The following is a 19,145-nucleotide window of genomic DNA, read 5'->3' on the forward strand; positions in this document are numbered from 1 at the left end:
GCCAGACACTCTTCTAAGTGCTACAAGTGAAAAGAGCAGGTTACAAAAGAGTTTGTACAATTTGATACACTTTTAAAAAAGTGCATATGCATGTATATGAATTCAAAAGTTAGAAATGAAAGATTAACAGGGTTATATCTAGATGATGTGATGTGGGTGACTTTTTTTGTAGTTCACATGTTCACATATGATCTGTGTTTCAGAGAAATATGTAAGTTACTAAAAACATGTTCTTTTGGAAAGCTTTGTAGTAAAGTAGCAAGGACATATGTTTCCATTCCTATCTTAGGCATTTCATGTTCTATTACTGGGATTACATGGGGAGAAAATAAACACGAATCTTTTCAAAATAGACAATGTGAACACAAAACTCATAACGAGAAACCAGAGACTAGCTAGGAAAAGGAAGTTTAATTTTCAGACAATAACTGCAGCTGATTAGATGAGGTATTTCAGGTCCTTAATGTACAAAGATAATCTATTTTTCAGTAAGTGCTTTCTGACTATGTTCTACTAATTTCTCCTTCCCTCTGGCTTGGTGGTTCTCTTAACCACGTCTTAACTCCAGTGCAAAGCTCATCAGTGAATTCTCATTACAGAAAAACTCAGTTCAGTTAGAAAGACTTAGAGATTTTCTTCCTATCATTACAATTTAGACTGGAGACTCCGGTGATTTGGGGGGATGGAGAGAAGGCGGGGCTGTCTCCCCAGTAATTCCCTTTCCAATTCCCTGAATACACTCCTTTGAGAGTGAAGTGATGTTGTCTAAAGGACTGGCCCTGGAGAGGCTGCTGTTTTTGTTTATTACCACCATTCACCATCTGGCTCACCACCAGCAGCCTCAGTGCAGACAGGTGCTGCTGCACAGACCTGGCTGATGAGAATGCTTGCTCAACCCCAAACAGCTCCTCTAAGTACCAGAGTGTAAATACCTTCATTGGTTTATAGCCGGTTTGAATCTTCTCATCTCACACTTAAGGACCCCAGCTCTCTAACTGTATCCACCTGGATGCAGGGACCTGAGCTACAGGGAAGTATGTGTGCCTGTCCCTGCTTGGCTGTGTCACTGCCCATCACTCTCCAATGATTTCCCTTCTCTGTGGCAGTTCCCAGGCAATTCAACAAGCCTGGTGACTAATGTGATTTCTAGCCAAGTTACCAGATGTTGGGTCCTATACATGCCCTCAAACTTTCCAACCCTCACGGGGTTTCTCTCCCATCTTTGGAACAAAGAACCACTGGAATGTTTCTGTTCACAAACACTGCACTCCCTAAACAGATCTCTCTCTTAAAATCCACTTTTTATTGAGGAAGGAGGGAGCTGTAGTGTAAACTGGCCCCATATCTGGAAGTTCTCTGTGAAAGAGACTGGCTCCATATCTGGAAGTTCTTTTTTTTTTTTTTTTTTAATTTTGTTTATTTTTTGAAAAGTTTTGGCTGCAACATTCAGTGGCTTAATGTGAAATTTCAGTTCCAGACCAGGGACTGAACCCAGGCCACAGCAATGAAAGCACTGAATCCTAACCACTAGACCACCAGGGAATGTTCTTTGAATTAGAAATGTAGGTTATATAAAGCCTTTTGCTCTAATTACCAGTTTCCGGGGAAAAAAAGAAAAAACTTCTCCATGTTGTCTACCGTGTTTCAGGACTTACTAAAAGTCCCAGGTATTGTCAAATTTACTCTTCACTGTGAAATATATACTATTTTTGTTTGTTTGTTTTTGCTTTTTAGGGCCATACCTGCGGCATATGGAGGTCCAGGCTATGCGTCGAATCAAAGCTGTATCTGCTGGCCTATACCACAGTCACAGCAATGCAGGATCCAAGCTGCGTCAGTATCCTACACCACAGCTCATGGCAACGCCAGATCCTTAACCCACTGATCGAAGCTAGGGATCGGACCCACAACTTCATGGTTCCTAGTTGGATTCGTTTCCGCTTCGCCATGATGGGAACTCCTAAATTACTCTCTGCTTTAAAAACAATATCCATTATTATACTCTGATAAAGTGAATGTATATTCATTGTAAAAAATAAAAGTTCTTATACTTCCTTAACCAGTGATAAACGTGATGAACATTTTGGTGTTGAATCATGCATTTAGGAATATTTGGGGTACAATTATTGTCAGGTACAGTACAACAGACAAAATTCTTACTCTTGCGGTACTTTGGATCTTTCTTGTTTGCATTTCCTCCCAAAGTAATTGGAATCATACTTAATTGTAGTTTCCTAAATTAGTTATTTTCACTTACAGTTCAGTGCAGACCTTTCCCTATGGGATTCTTCTACAACATCATTTTAAAGGATGTATTGTATCCCACCAAGCGAATATGTTATGATGTACTTACTGACTTGTTTAAGGTTGAAAATTCAGATTTTCAATTTCTAATATTAATAAATAATTCTATGGAGAATATTCTTGTAAACACATTTCATTATTTTATTCACACAAATTCCTAGATTTAGAATTTCTGACGAAAGGGCATGCTCATTTTAAAGTGTTTGTCTTCATGGGGTCCAACTGCATACCAGAGAGGTTGTTAAATGTATACTCCCAACAACAGTATAAGAAAGTGCCCATTTCTCTGCACTTTAAGCCAGGTTAGCTACTATCTATAACAATTTTTGTGTTTATAAAAATATTTAAATTGCATCTAATTTTTGTTTTAATTATATTTATTGAACCATTTACATGTGTGTGTTTTTTAAAATGTTTCCCACTCATTCTTGGCCCTTTGACTGGGGTATTTACAGTTTCGAAAATTGGTTTGTGGGAATTTGTTCCATATTTAAGATATTGACCTGACATGTTTAGTGCATCTGTTCCTCTTCACCATTTGCCTTTTTGCTAACATTTTTTCCATACATTTTGAAATATTTCATGTCAATTATATAAATACTGTTCTTAATCATTTCTGCCTTTGGCATTACACTTAAAAAAGGCTTTCCAACTCAAGATTTCATATTTTCCTATCCTTTCATTTCTTTCAGTCTGTCTTTTTCTCTGTCTTTATGCTTAAATATGTATATAGTTATGAGTGTGTATGGATGCTGTTATATGATATGGGGGTAGATCCAACAATGCTCATTCAAATAATTAAACAATAATCTTCGCATTAACTGGATGCATAGAATTTCATTGAAGGATATGCCACAATTTATTTGATCAATCTGTGCTTGGACATTTTTGAGTTTGGACAATTATCCTCACATTTTTTTCTCATTAGAAAAATTTGACACAAATCATCTCTATAAAATCCCCCAGGTTCAGTGTTACTTCTGGAAGTGGAATTTTACTACATGCACGATTTCACTGTGGGGCAGTTCTGGTGATGACGAGGTATGGCTCTGGTGGGAGGCCACTAACAGAGTGTAAAGGTCATAAGAAAGGAAGAGCCCTTTGTTACTCATAGCTCACTCCTTTCCCCTGTACCTGCCCACACTGGGCTCCGAGCTGGAAAATATTCTGCTCTTAGCCACCTCTGTGCATTCTGAGGTGGATCCTCTGCCTCAGTTTATCCATCATTGCTGCATGATCTGCTTTCCAGTTTGAGAAATCATTAAAATCTCTAGTTTCTCTCCCTTCTGCTTTGAGTAGATATTTGTAAATATTTACTATACTTTTAATGGCATTTGAGGAGGACGGCTTTTTGCCATTTTTTGTGTGTCTCTTCTAGGGCTACACGGAAGTTCCCAGGCTAGAGGTCTAATTGGAGCTGTAGCCACTGGCCTACGCCGGAACCACAGCAACCCAGGATCTGAGCCATGTCTGCAAACTACACCACAGATCATGGCAATGCTGGATCCATAACCCACTGAGAAAGGCCAGGGATCAAACCCACAACCTCATGGTTCCTAGTTGGATTCATTAACTGCTGAGCCATGATGGGAACTCCCTGCTTTTGCTTTAAAAAAAAAAAAAACAATTAAAACACAGGATTAGGCAGACAACTAAATGTCTACTTAATGGAATCCTATCTGCTCATAATAATAGGCCATGCTACCATTGTGTACCTGGTGTTAACTTATTGCAATTTCTGCCAACACTACAAGAAAAAAAAAATAGCCCCTTCAGAGCATAATAAGCTGATATTGCCTGACACTCATAACAACACAATTCTCTTTGAGTTTTAGCCTTACAACATTTCCAATCAAATAACTGGCATAAAGAGCCAGCCACAGGGACACAGCCATCCAGAGCCATACCTGTCCACACCCCTATTCACAAAAATATATCTAGACACATGTGAGCACAAAACATCAACTGACATAATCATACTTAAATACTCACGACTTACTATTCACAAGAATAGGTGGTTTGCATAGACTTAACACAAAGGTTGGTGAATAAGAGCAGAAGACGACAAGTGAATAAGAGAGGGTGAGTAAAACAGGTTAGTCAAGAAATAGTGGGAGGGAGTTCCCGTTGTGGTACAGTGGAAAGGGATCCAACTAGTAACCACGAGGTTGAGGGTTCCATCCCTGGCCCCTTTCAGTGGATTAAGGATCCGGCGTTATCTTGAGCTGTGGTGTAGGTCACAGACTTGGCTCAGACCTGGCATTGCCTTGGCTGTGGCGTAGGCCGGCAGCTGTAGCTCCAATTTGACCCTTAGCCTAGGAACCTCCATATGCCGTAGGTATGGCCCTAAAAGAAAAAAAGAAAGAAATCATGGGAGGCTTTATTGTGGAAAGTATTTCTCAATATGTACATATATCAAATCATTACATTGTACACCTTAAACTTATACAATGTTATATGTCGACTATACCTCAATGAGCTAGAAACATACACAAACATACAAACACACACACACACACACACTGACACACACACATAAACATGAAATAACAGAAGGTTAATTTAAAAGAAAGTGAGGTGTATGCAAGAGACCAAAGAGTAAAACTTAGGGAATTGGTAAAGAATGGGGGAAACAGGGGGATAATTCTGGAAGACTTGGGTACTCTTGTTGCTATTATTTTTGAGTTTAATAGCTATTCTTCACTCTCCTCAGTCACAAAGTGGACTTAAAGATATTAATCTCCGCATTAATTTTTTAAAAACAGCTTTATTGATATACTATAAAAATTTACCCTTTGAGGATATACATTTCAGTGGTTTTTTTTTTTTTTTAAGGAAGTCAGAGCTGTGCAACCATCACCACTATTTAATTTCAGAACATTTCTATCTCTCCCCAAAGAAACCTCACATTCAGTGCATTGAGTCCCCACCTCTTCCTCTCCTCTGCCCCCTGGCAAGCACTAATCTACTCTCTGTCTCTGTGGATTTGTCTATTCTGGACATTTCACATAAATGGGATCATATAATACATGGCCTTTTGTGCCTGGCTTCTTTCACTTCACAGAATGCTTTCACAGTTCATCCAAGTCATAGTCATATATCAGTCATTCATTCCTTTTTATTATCCAACAATATTCCATTGTATGAATATACCACTTTTTTTCATTTTATACTTTTAAAACTTGTGGGGAAAACACATAATACCATCTAAACCATTTAACATGTACCGTTCCGTAGGTTAGTGTACACACATTGCTGTGCAGTAGAACTCCAGACCTTTTCCACTTGCAGAACGGAAACTCCATACCTTTTCAGCCCCTCCTCCTTCCCCCTCCCCCAGTGCCTGATAACCACCACTCCACTCTGTCTCTGTGAATATGCCTACTTTAGACACCTCATATAAGTAGAATCACAGGGTACTTTCCTTCTGTGACTGGCTTATTTTACTTGTCATGATGTCCTCAGGGTTCTTCATGGTGTAGCATGTGTCAGAATTTCATTCCTTTTAAGACTGAATAATATTCCATTGATACATATACTACAGTTTGTTTATCTGTGTCTGTCAATTATCGTTTGTAAAAAACCCATTCATTTCTGATGGACATTTGTGTTGTTTCTACTTGAGGTTATTATGAACATTCTGTGAATATTCTTGTACAAGTTTTTGGATGGCTGTGTATTTTTAATTGTCTTTGGTATACACCTAGGTGTCAAATTGCTGAGTGATAAGATTTTGTTTAACTCTTGAAGAATTGCCAAACTGTTTTCCAGAACAGCTGCACCATTTTACATTCCCACTAGCAGTATAGCAGTATAGGTATTCTAATTTCTCCATAGCCTTGTCAACACTTGTTATTATCTCTATTTTTTTTTCACTTTTTATGGCTGCACCTATGCCATAGGACTTGAATTGGAGCTGCAGCTGCTAGCCTACACCACAGCTACAGCAACGCTGGATCCAAGCTGCATCTGCAACCTATGCCACAGCTTGCAGCAATGCTGGCTCCTTAACCCACTAAGCCGGGCCAGGAATTGAACCTACCTCCTCACAGACACTGTGTTGGGTTCTTAACCTGCTGAGCCACAATGGGAACTCCTCTGTCCCTTTGTCATAGCCTAATGGATGTGAAGTGGCATCTTATCATTGTTTTGATTTACGTTTCCCTAATGACAAATTATATCATGTTTATTCTTTAAATGAAAGAGGGGGTAGGATATGCCCAGGAAAATTGTTCTAGTAGCTTCACTCTCTATTACTGTGAGGGAATGAGAGGGTTTGGGGAATACAGTGAGGGAGGGTCACCAGGATTACTTAGATAAAATCCAGTATCAATATTGTTGATAATAATACTATTGAAATAATAAGAGCTTATAGTACCAGGCACTCTCGTAAGCACTTTTATGTTATTTCTTTTAACCACACTTGAGACACTCACATCTCAGAGTTATAATAATAACTCCTTCAGAAGCATCCTTGGAGATCCCTTCAAGTGAAATTATATCCTCTGATCAGTGCTTGTTCTGACACTGAAACTTTTATTCCCATTACATCTTGATTCCACATGTCCATCCATGTCCTCTGCCAGTTTTACTCAGAAAAGGCATCTCTGAGACTCTTCCTCCTCTTCCAGTTGACAGCCAGCTCCACCTAGAGTGTCACCTTTCATGTTTACTACTGACCTGGAACTACCTCCTACCACTTAGGGACTGAATGTGCTTTTCACTGACTGATCTTCTGCACTAGGCAGCTCTTTTTGGAGACAGCCTGAGTCACTGAGAGTGAGACCTGATCTGCATTTCCTCCCTTCTCCTTTCAGTCAAACATGTTCAGACAAGATCACTGGACCATGCCAAGCCCATCCTCTCTGGTCCATTGCTCCATTGTGAAAGGTCAAAATGACAGCTCTGAAATTCATCACAGAATGCTGATGAGAAGGGCTGAAGTGGCTGGGTGGTCTAATTTGAGAGGTTCTGCTTTAAGAAACATAAGAAAGCTGTCTTGTATTACGGCTGAAAACCAGTGAGCTAAATTCAGTATTTAATTGCAGATGTTATTGATAACATCCAAGTTTTTGATCACTAATAATATTGTTGGCCCTTCAATATTTGGGTTATTTTATTCTGCCAACTGATTAATTATAACCTTACTCAAGTTGCTCGAAGTTTTCCTGTAGGTTCACAGCAAGTTTATCAGCTTTCACCTAGTTTGGTCAGCCCACAATCAACAGAAAGGCTGCTTATCTCCCTGGAGAATGTTTACTGACTCTGGGCACATGTACATTTGGTGGACAAATGAAGGAAAAACTAAATAAGCTTTGAAATTATAAGCAGATATTTGAAAAATGTAATGATTAGACATGAAATTCAGGTACAAGAAAGGGATTTCTGCATGATTGTTCAAATAGCAGCTTAATTCATTGTAACACAACCATATAATCACAACAAGTCACCAGCAAAACAACATGGAGAATCAAGTCTGCTTTAATGTTCAGCTAGAAACTAAATGAAAGGTTCAGCTCACAAAAGTAGTACCAGATGATCACCTCTGTTATGATGGCCAGGCAAATAGTCTCATACCAGGCAGACCACACTGAGGCTTTTTGTTTTTAAATACCAGTTCAACTGGTCACACATTCCACACCTTGTAGACACTCTTCAGAGAATAAAGGTAATAAGGAAGCGACATTCTGCCTTTCCCATAGGTGTGTATGGAGAAGTATAACATGTTTGAGTTTGGCTGGAGGTTATAGACCAGATGAGGACTATCTCTAGGAATAGAGTAAATCACATCCACTAACATAACAGGCAGGAGGGTCAAAGAGGAAAAAGTAAACATTTGTTGGAGGTATTAAAGAATAAGAAAGATTTTATAATAATTTAGCTCCCGCTAAGGGAGAAAAACAGCGCTGTTACAAATTATTTTCTGCACATTTTCTGATTGAAAATTTTATAAACAGCTTTCAGACATAATAGATTTGTGTGCTTTTTGGAATTACAGATAAATTGTTAATATGCTTTTCTTGATCTTTGGAATTTGTGAACTTGCTTCTGTTTAGCACTTTGGAGGACTGAGTATTGAAATATCAATGCATGGATAAATATACAGGTATATATGTATGATTAGCCAGAGGTATTTGTAACTGTTATATGAATTTTACAAAGATGCCCAGTAGATTTCTACTTAAAAAAAATAAGAACATATTTAGGCAGAGTCACTACCAATGACCATTCAAAAATGATTTTTTAGAGTTGGGAAGAAGAACATAGTGTTGACACTGATGGTTTTAGATGACGTCGAAGAGAGACTCATTCTTTTTAGGTTTCACATTTCTCTCTGTTTTGTATCATTTCCTGTACCTGAGAAGAATAAAAAAGGATTTTTTTCCACTTGCACTTTTGGTCTAATTGGAATTACTATATCTTGTAGGGTTAAAATATGTAGAAATTTAAAATACACAAGCCTTTGTACCAATTTGGCACAAATAACTTAGACTTTAATAAATCAAGAATACATGTTGTAAAATCTAGGGGAACAATTAAAATATTAAGAGGATTTTTTTAGGGCTGTGACTTTATTCTGTTTGATACTGTGCAGCTACATACATATATTTGTCCAAACCTACAGAATGTACAACACAAAAGCACTTTATGTAAATCATGGACTTCAATTAATAGTAATGTATCCAACTGGCTGATCAACAGTAACAAATGTACCACACCAATGTGAGAAGTAATAATAGGAGAAACCAGGGATGGGAAATGGGGGAAGGAGAAAGGAGTAAATAGGAACTCACTGTACTTTCTGCTCAATGTTTTGTAAACCTAAAACTATTCTAAAGAATAAAGTATATTAATTTTAAAAAATAACCCCAGGAGTTCCTGTCATTGCTCAGCAGCAACAAACCTGCACAGTATCCATGAAGATATGGGTTCTATCCCTGGCCTTGTGCAGTAGGTTAAGCATCAGGCATTGCCATGAGCTGTGGTATAGCTTGCAGAGGTGGCTTGGATCCCACGTTGCTGTGGCTGTGGTGTAGGCTGGCAGCTGCAACTCCGACTTGACCCCTAGCCTGGGAACTTCCATATGCCGTGGGTGAGGCCTTAAAAAGACAAAAAAAAAAAGAAAAATCATACCCTTCAAAATAGAGTATAATTTCTTAATAGAAAAACTGGAGCAATAAAAGAAGACAAAATAAAAAGGAAAAGAAACAAAACAGGATGGACAAACAGCATAAAGTAGGACAATAGATTCAAACCCAAATATATCTTTAATAACATTAAATAGAAAGGGACAAAATGCTCCAATTAAAAGCTTGTCAGATTTGAGACATTTTCCACAGAACTAGAACAAAATATTTTAAAGTTTGGAAGCCCCAAAGACCCAGAATAGCCAAAGCCATCCTGAGAAAGAAAAATGGAACTGGAAGAATCAGGATCCCTGACTTCAGACTATACTACAAAGCTACAGTCATCAAAACCATATGGTACTGGCACAAAGAGAGACATATAGATCAGTGGAACAGGATAGAAAGCCCAGAATTAAACCCATGCACCAATAGTCAAGTAATCTATGACAAGGGAGGCAAAAATATACAACAGAGAAAATACAGTCCCTTCAATAAGTGGTGCTGGGAAAACTGGACAGCCACATGTAAAAGAACAAAATTAGAACACTTTCTAACATTACACACAAAAATAGATTCAAAATGGGAGTTCCTATCGTGGCGCAGCAGAAACGAATCTGACTAGGAACCATGAGATTGTGGGTTTGATCCCTGGCTTCACTCAGTGGGTTAAGGATCCAGCATTGCCGTGAGCTGTGGTGTAGGTTGAAGATGTGACTTGGATCTGGCATTGCTGTGGCTTTGGTGTAGGCCAGCAGCTGTAGCTCTGATTAGATCCCTAGCCTGGGAACCTCCACATGCTGTGGGTGTGGCCCTAAAAAGACAAAAGACAAAAAAATTTAAAAAAAAAAGCCTCAAAATGGATTAAAGACCTAAATATAAGATTGGACACTATAAAACTCTTAGAGGAAAACATAGGCCAAACACCCTCTGACAAAAACCACAGCAACATTTTCTCAGATCTACCTTCTACAGTAATGATGATAAAAACAAAAATAAACAAATAGGACTTAACTAACTTAAAAGTCTCTGCACAGCAAAGGAAACCCTAAACAAAACAGAAAGAAAGCCCACAGAATGGGCAAAAATATTTGCAAATGAAGCTATTGACAAGGGATTCATCTCCAAAATTTATAAACACATTTTGCAGCTCAATACCAAAAAAAAAAAACAAACAACCCCATCAAAAAAATGGGCAGAAGATCTAAACAAATAATTCTCCAAAGAAGACACACAGATGGCCAAAAAAAAAACACATGAAAAGATGTTCAACATTACCAATTATTAGAGAAATGCAAATCAAAACCACTATGAGGTACCACCTTACACCAGCCCAATGGCCATCATCAAAAAGTCTGCAAACAATAAGTGCTAGAGAAGGTGTGGAGAAATGGGAACTCTATTGCACTGTTGGTGGGAATGTTAGTTGGTGCAACCACTATGGAAAACAGTATGGAGATGCCTCATAAAACTAAACATAGAACTACCATTTGATCCAGCAATCCCACTCCTGGGCATCTATCCAGAGAAAACCATGACTCGAAAAATACTGAAATGTGTACTTTGGTGTTCACTGAAGCACTCTATACAATAGCCAAGACATGGAAACAACCTAAATATCCATTGACACAGGACTGGATAAAGAAGAAGTGGTACATATACACAATGGAATATTACTCAGCCATTAAAAGGAAAGAAGTAACAGCATTCACAGCAACATGGATGGACCTAGAAATTATCATGCTAAGTGAAGTTAGACAGTGAGACATCAGCATCATATGCTATCACTTGCAGGTGGAATCTAAAAAAAGGGCACAATGAACTACATGGCAGAATAGATATTGACTCACAGACTTTGAAAAACTTATGATTTCCAAATGAGACAGTTTGGGGGGGTAGGGGGCTGCACTGAGGGTTTGGGATGGAAATGCTTTAAAATCAGGTTGTGACGATCATTGTACAACTATAAATGTAATAAAATTCATTGAGTAATTAAAAAAAAAGCTTGTCAGATTCAAATGATAAAATTACATGCTCTTTATAAGAAAGCTAAAATATAAAGACAAGAGTAATATAAGGGTAATAAGGATGGAAAATATATACCATTTAAATGTTGACTAAAATAAACCTGATATATCTACAACAATTTTGAAGAGCACTTAGAGTTCATGTTATAGCTCTTAATGATAAAAAATTCAACTTACCAGAAAGATATAACAACTCTAAATTCATATGCATCTAATAACATAGCCTCAGTTACACATACACAGCGTAATCTGACAGAACTATAGGAGATAGGCAAATTCACAATAATATTGGAAGACTTGAACATGTTTAGCCACACTGATCTAGTGAATATATGCAGATACTTCCCACTAATTGCAGCATAAACATTTTTTTCAACCCCAATTAATTCAGTCACAGCAACTAACCATATGCTGCATCATAAAGCAAATCAATACATTTCAATGATTTGAAATCTTGTTCTATGAGTAAAATGCAATTGACTTATGGAAATCATTATCAAAGGGCAACTAAAAAATCCAATATTTTATAATTTATATAAATAATCTAATGTCCAAAAATCTAAGTTGAAGAAGATATCATAATGAAAATTAGAAAATATTTTGAGGAGTTCCCGTTGTGGCGCAGTGGTTAACGAATCCGACTAGGAACCATGAGGTTGTGGGTTAGGTCCCTGCCCCTGCTCAGTGGGTTAAAGATCCAGCGTTGCTGTGAGCTGTGGTGTACGTTGCAGACGCGGCTTGGATCCAGCGTTGCTGTGGCTCTGGCGTAGGCTGGTGGCTGCAGCTCCAATTCGACCCCTAGCCTGGGAACCTCCATATGCCGCGGGAGTGGCCCAAGAAATAGCAAAAAGACCAAAAAAAAAAAAAGAAAAAGAAAATATTTTGAACTAAAGTGGAAGCACCATGTACTTATGTGCATATATTAAAAAGGAAGATCTGCTTCCTATATGCAGGGTAAGTACTAAAAAAAAAAAATCAGTTTTTAGTTCCTTCATGGCCTAGTAGTTAAGTAACCAGCATTGTCACTGCTATGGCTCAGGTCACTACTGTGGAGTGGGTCATTCCTTGGCCCAGGAACTTCTGCATGCTGCAGATGTGGCCAAAAAATAAATAAATTCTGCAAGTAACAGCTATCTACTATGGACAAAATACAACTCCCCTCCAAAACAACAAAACAAAACAAAAACCCTGTAAACCAAATCAAAAACAAAAAACCTCCACAACTACCTGAAAGTTCTGCAGACTAAGCAGACAGGCAGATTTTGGAGGGAAGCCTGAACTTAAAGCAAGTAACCAACATGGGACAAATACCTCATTTTTTGTAATTTTGACACAATGACAGTCATAGCCACAGCCATAGCTTTGGCTGCACAGGAATACCTAAATCTCTGATAGAAAACCCACTGTCTAGATGAATGGAAGAATCAGGGGAAGTAGTAAGTCAAATATGGCCAGATGAAGAGCGAGGGGAAATCCAGCAACACTGGACCCTAGCCACATCTGCGATCTATGCTGCAGCTTGTGGCAATGCCAGATCCTTAACTCACTGAGGAAGGCCAGGGATCGAACCTGCATACTCGTGGACATTATGTTGGGTTCTTAACCTGCTGAGCCAAAATGGGAACTCTGGTTTGCTAGTATTTTTTTGAGGGTTTCTATAATCAACAGGGATCTTGGCCTATGGTTTTCTTTTCTTGTGTCTTTGTCTATCTTTGATAATCAGGTAATACCAGCTTTACGAAGTAAGCCTGAAGTGTTCCCTCCACTTCATTTTTTTGGGGGGAGAATTTGAGAAAAATTGATGTAAATTCTATAAATGTTTGATAAGTCTTCAGTATGTGGGTTTTTTTTTTTTTTTTTTTTTTTGTCTTCTTAGGGCTGCACCCATGGCACATGGATCTTCCCAGGTTAGGGGTCTAATCAAAGCTGTTGCTGCCTGCCTATACCACAGCCACAGCAACGCCAGATCTGAGCCGCATCTGTGACCTACACCACAGCTCATGGCAACGCTGGATCCTTAACCCACTGAGCAAGGCCAGGGATTGAACTCACAACCTCATTCGGATTCGTTTCTGCTGTGCCGAGATGGGGACACCAGTCTCCACTATGAGGCCATCTGGTCCTGTGCTTTTTCTTTCTTGGGAAGTTTTGATTATTGTCTCAATGTCCGTACTAGTTAAAAACTCTTGGGAGTTCCCGTCATGGCTCAGTGGTTAACAAATCCGACTAGGAACCATGAGGTTGTAGGTTCGATCCCTGTCCTTTCTCAGTGGGTTAAGGATCCAGCGTTGCCGTGAGCTGTGGTATTGGTCGGAGACGCAGCTTGGATCCCACAGTGTTGCTGTGGCTATGGTGTAGGCCAGCAGCTGCAGCTTCGATTGCACCCCTAGCCTGGGAACCTTCATATGCTGCGGGTGCGGCCCTAGAAAAAAAAGGCAAAAAGACACACACACAAAAACAACAAAACAAAACAAAGCAAAAACTCTTAGTTTCATTTTTTTCTACTTTCTTCTATTTTCTGTTTCATTTTTTTCTGCTATAATCTTTGTTATATCCTTCCGTCTGCTGACTTTGGTCTTAGTTTATTCTTCCTTTCCTACCTCCTTGAGGTGTAAAGTTAGGTTATCTGAGATATGTCTTCTTTCTCAATATGTGTTTATTGTTATGACCGTCCTTCATTATTATCATTATTATTGTCTTTCGTCTTTTTAGACCCGCACCCGCAGCATATGGAGGTTCTCAGGCTAGCGGTCTAATTGGAACTATAGCTACCCGCCTACACCACAGCCACAGCAACTCCAGATCCGAGCAGCGCCTTCGACCTACACCACAGCTCACGGCAGCGCTGGATCCTTAACCCATTGAGTGAGGCTAGGGATCGAACCCGCAACCTCATGGTTCCTAGTCGGATTCATTTCTATTGCGCCATGATGGGAACTTCCTGACCTTCCTTCTTTAAACCTGTTTTTGCCGCATTCAATAAATTTTGGTATGATGTCTTTTTGTTTTCATTTATCTTGAGATTTTTTTTTTTTTCCTTTTTTAAGTGTCATACCTACAGCATATGGAAGTTCTCAGGCCAGGGATTGAACTGGAGCTGTAGCTGCTGGCCTGCACCACAACCACAGCAATGTCAGATCCGAGCCATGTTTGTGACCTATACCACAGCTCTTAGCAATGCGGGATCCTTAACCCACTGAGTGAGGCATGGGATTGAACCTGCATCCTCATGGATGCTAGTTGGGTTCTTAACCTGCTGAGCCACAAGGGAACTCCATATCTCGAGGTATTTTCTAATTTCATTTTTTTAAATTTTTATTTTTCAGTCGATTGAAAGATTATTTAAATTCTATAGTGCTTTACAATTTTCAAAAATTTCAGACACATGGTTTCATATAACAACTCTTTTTTCTTCTACCTCCCCTTCCCTCTACCTCACCCCACCCCCACCACTGGTAACCACTAGTTTGTTTTCTATACATCTTTCCTCTTTTTTGTTTCATTTACTATTTTGTCATATTTTTTAAGATTCCCTATATTTGTTACTTTTGTCTTTCTGTCTGACATTTCACTTAGCACAATGCCATCCAAGTTCATTCACATTGCTACAAATGGCAAAATTTCATTCTTTTTTGTGGTTTAATAGTGTGTGTGTGTGTGTGTGTGTATCTCAAATCTTCTTTATCCACTCATCCATTCATTTGTTGATGGACACTTAGGTTGCTTCCATACCTTGGCAATTGTAAATAATGCTGCTTTACATAAACATTGGGTGTATGTATCTTTTTGAACTGGTGTTTTGGGTTTTTAAAAAAATATATATATTCAGGAATGGAGTTGCTGCATCACATGGTAGTTATATTTTTAGTTTTCAAGATACTTCCATACTGTTTTCCACGGGCTGCACTAATTTACATTCCCATCAACAGTGTATGAGTGTTCCATTTTCTCCACTTCCTTGCCAACATTTGTTATTTGTGTTCTTTTTGATGATAGCCATTCTGACAAGTGTGAGGTAATTCTCATTGTGGTTTAGACTTGCATTTCCATGATTATTAGGAATGTTGAACATGTTTTTATGTGTCTATTGGCCATCTGCATCTCTTCTTTGGAAAAAATGTCTGTCCAGTTCTTCTGCCCATTTTTAATTGGGTTGTTTGTTTTTTTGATGTTGAGTTGTACGAACTATTTATATATGTTGGATATTAACCCATTATTGACCACAGATTTTGCAAATAGCTTCTCTCACATAGTAGGGTGTCTTTTTGTTTGAGGTATTTTCTAATTTCCTTTTTGATTTATTCTTTGATCCACTGGTTGCCCAAAATTGGAAAGGAAGAAGTAAAATTGTTCATTTTTGCAGATGACATGATCTTATAAATACTCCCTTAAAAAACTCATAAAACTAATAAACGAATTGGACACGTTTTATTACATTATGTTACAATTGAATTAACATACAAAAATCAGTTGCTTCTCTATACACTACTAGCAACTACCTGAAAAGGAAATTAGGAAAACAATCCCATTTACAATAGCACCAAAAAGAATAATATACTTAGAAATAAGCTTAAGTAAGGAGGTAAAAGATTTGTATGCTAAAAACTATAAAATTAAAGACACAAACAATTGTAGAGACATCTTATGTTCATGGATTGGAAGAATTAATATTGTTAAAATGTCCATGCTACCTAAAGAAATGTAAAAATTCAATGCAATCCCTATCAAAACCCTAATGGAATTTTTTTTAAAAAAATAGAAAAAAAATGCTGAAATTTATATCAAACCATGAAAGACCCCAGGTAGCCCAATTAAGTTGAAAAGAGAAGGACCAAGATGAGGGCATTACACTCCATTATTTCAAAGTATATTACAAAGCTACGTATGGTACTGTCATAAAGACAGACAAATAGACCAATGGAAATAATACAGATCCCAGAAATGAATCCATATGGCTTGGAACTGGTCTTTGACAGTGGTGCCAAGAAGGGGAAAATGACAGTCTCCTTAACAAATGATGCTAGGAGAACTGGAAATTTAATGCAAAATGATGAAATTAAAACCCTTATTTTTTGCCATACACAAAAATCAAGAAAATGGAATAAAGACTTAAGCATAAGACTGTAAATTTCCTAGAAAATAACATGGAAAAGCATCATGACATTGGTCTTGGCAGCAATTTCATGAATATGACAACAAATGAACAGCTAACAAAAACAAAAATAAACAAGTGAGATTACATCAAATAAAAAGCTTCTGCACAGCAAAACAAACAATCAACAGAGTGAATAGGCCCACTACAGAATGGGAGAAAATATTTGCAAACCATATATTTGATAGGGGGTTAATCTCCAAAATATATGAAGAGCTACAACTCAAAAAACCCTCAATAACATAATTTAAAAATGGACTAAAGACTTTGAATAGACAGTTTTTCAAAAAAGACATACAAATAGTCAGAAAGTATATAAAAAATACTCAGTGGTGCTAATGATTAAAGAAATGCAAATCAAAACCACCATGATATCATTTTATACCTGTTGGGATGGCTACTACCAAAACAACAAAAGACAACAAATATAAGTGAAGATATGAAGAAATTGGAACTTCTGCACATTGTTGGTAGAAATGCAAAGTAGTCTAACCACTATGGAAAAGGGTAAGGAGGTTCCTCAAAAGATTAAAAGTAGAAGTACATATGATCTATCAATTTCATTGCTAGATTGCTCTATTTATCCAAAAGAATTGAAATCAGTTTCTTGAAACAATATTAGCACTCTGATGTCCATTGCAGCATTATTATAATAGCCAAAATGAGACAATCTAAATGTCAATCAACAGATGAATGGACAAAGAGGTATATACATACAAGGAAGTATTATTCAGTCTTAAGGAAATTCTGCAATATGTGAGATCATGGATGAATGAAGACATTATGCTAAGTTAAATAAGCTAGCCACAGAAAGACAATACTGTATTATTCCACTGTTACAAGGTATCTGAAATGTAAATTATTGAACCAAAGAGTGGAATGGTAATTGCCAGGGGTTAGAGGTAGGGGGAAATTGGGTGTTACTAATTAATGGGCATAAAATTTCAGTTAAGCAAGATGAATAATCTCTAGAGATCTACTGTACTCATTGTACCCATAGTCAACAATAATGGATATACACTCAAAAATTTGTTAAAAGGGTAGGTCTAATATTAAATATCCTTACTACGTTAAAATATTAAAAATAAATGGAAAGGACAACCGACAGATGTCAACTCCAAGATTATCCAACGTTGAGATTATCAGATGAGAGTTTATATCAGTTATTGTAAATATCCTCAATGAAATAAAGGAAAATACACTGGAAATGAAAGAAAATATAGGAAATACTAGAAGACATAAAATATAGAAAAGAACCAAACAGAAAATTTTAGAACTGAAAAATAAAACTTTCACTGGCTGGCCTATAATAGCAGAATATAGATGGTTGAGGAAAGAGTCAGTAAACTTGAAAATAGAGACAAGGAGTTATTTAATGAAGAGAGAAAAAACTTGGAAAAAAATGAAGAGAACTTCGGGGGTCTGTGGAATAATATCAAAATGTCTAATATAAGTTTAATTTGTCTCAAAAAGAGAAGGAAGTTCCTATTGTGGCTCGGTGGTTTAAGAACATAGTATCTGTGAGGTTGGGGGTTCGATCCCTGGCCTTGCTCAGTGGGTTAAGAATCCAGTGTTGCCTCAAGCTACAGATTAGGTCGCAGCTGCAGCTTGGATCTGGCATTGATGTGGCTGTGGTGTAGGCCTCAGCTATAGCACATGATTTTATCCATAGCCTTGGAATTTCCATATGCCACAGGTATAGCCATTAAAAAAAAGAAGAAGAAGGGGAGAAAGAAAATGGGACAGGAAAATACCTGAAGAAATTTTTACAGACAACTTCCAAAATTTGGTATTAGAAGCTAATATTGACTTAAAAAATATATGCACAACCTAAAAGTTGAGGGTTAAGTTTTATCTGGGGGCAAAATGAAGACTTAAGCCTAGGAGGCAGCATGTCAAGTAACCCTGAGAAAACTGCTCAGAGGAGGCATGAGAGGAGCTAGGATATATGAGTTTTGTTTCAAAGGGCAGGTAGTAGAAACAAAAGATTACTGTTGATAACAGAAAACTGGATATCTCTAGTTAAGGAATTTAGTGCTTTCTCTATGTATGGGAAGATACAAGATCTGAGCTCACTGAGCTCATTCCTCTGATATGCACCTCAGCTGTCTGGGGCCTGTATCCTGTGTTTTCACAACCTGAGTTTCCTTAGGGCTCCCTGTTAGGAGTGGCTGCAAGTCTGATAGCTTCTAGATGACAGATATTCTTTATCTCCTTCCTAAGTTCTCTCAGGGCTCACCAGCTTGGAGGTGGCTGCAATCGCTGAAGACTGTGACATCCTTTGTTTTACTGATATGGCAGACCTTTTTTTTTTGCTTTTTAGGGCCACACATGTGGCATATGGAAATTCTCAGGCTAGGGGCCGAATCATAGCTACAGCTGCTGGCCCATGCCGCGTCTGTGACCTACACCACAGCTCACGGCAATGCCAGATCCCTGACCCACTGATAGAGGACAGGGATCGAACTTGCATCCTCATGGATACTAGCTGGATTCCTTTCCGCTGTGCCACAACAGAAACTCCATGGCAGGCCATAT

This window comes from Phacochoerus africanus, chromosome 1, assembly GCF_016906955.1.
Source record: "Phacochoerus africanus isolate WHEZ1 chromosome 1, ROS_Pafr_v1, whole genome shotgun sequence".
NCBI classification, from domain to species: domain Eukaryota; kingdom Metazoa; phylum Chordata; class Mammalia; order Artiodactyla; family Suidae; genus Phacochoerus; species Phacochoerus africanus.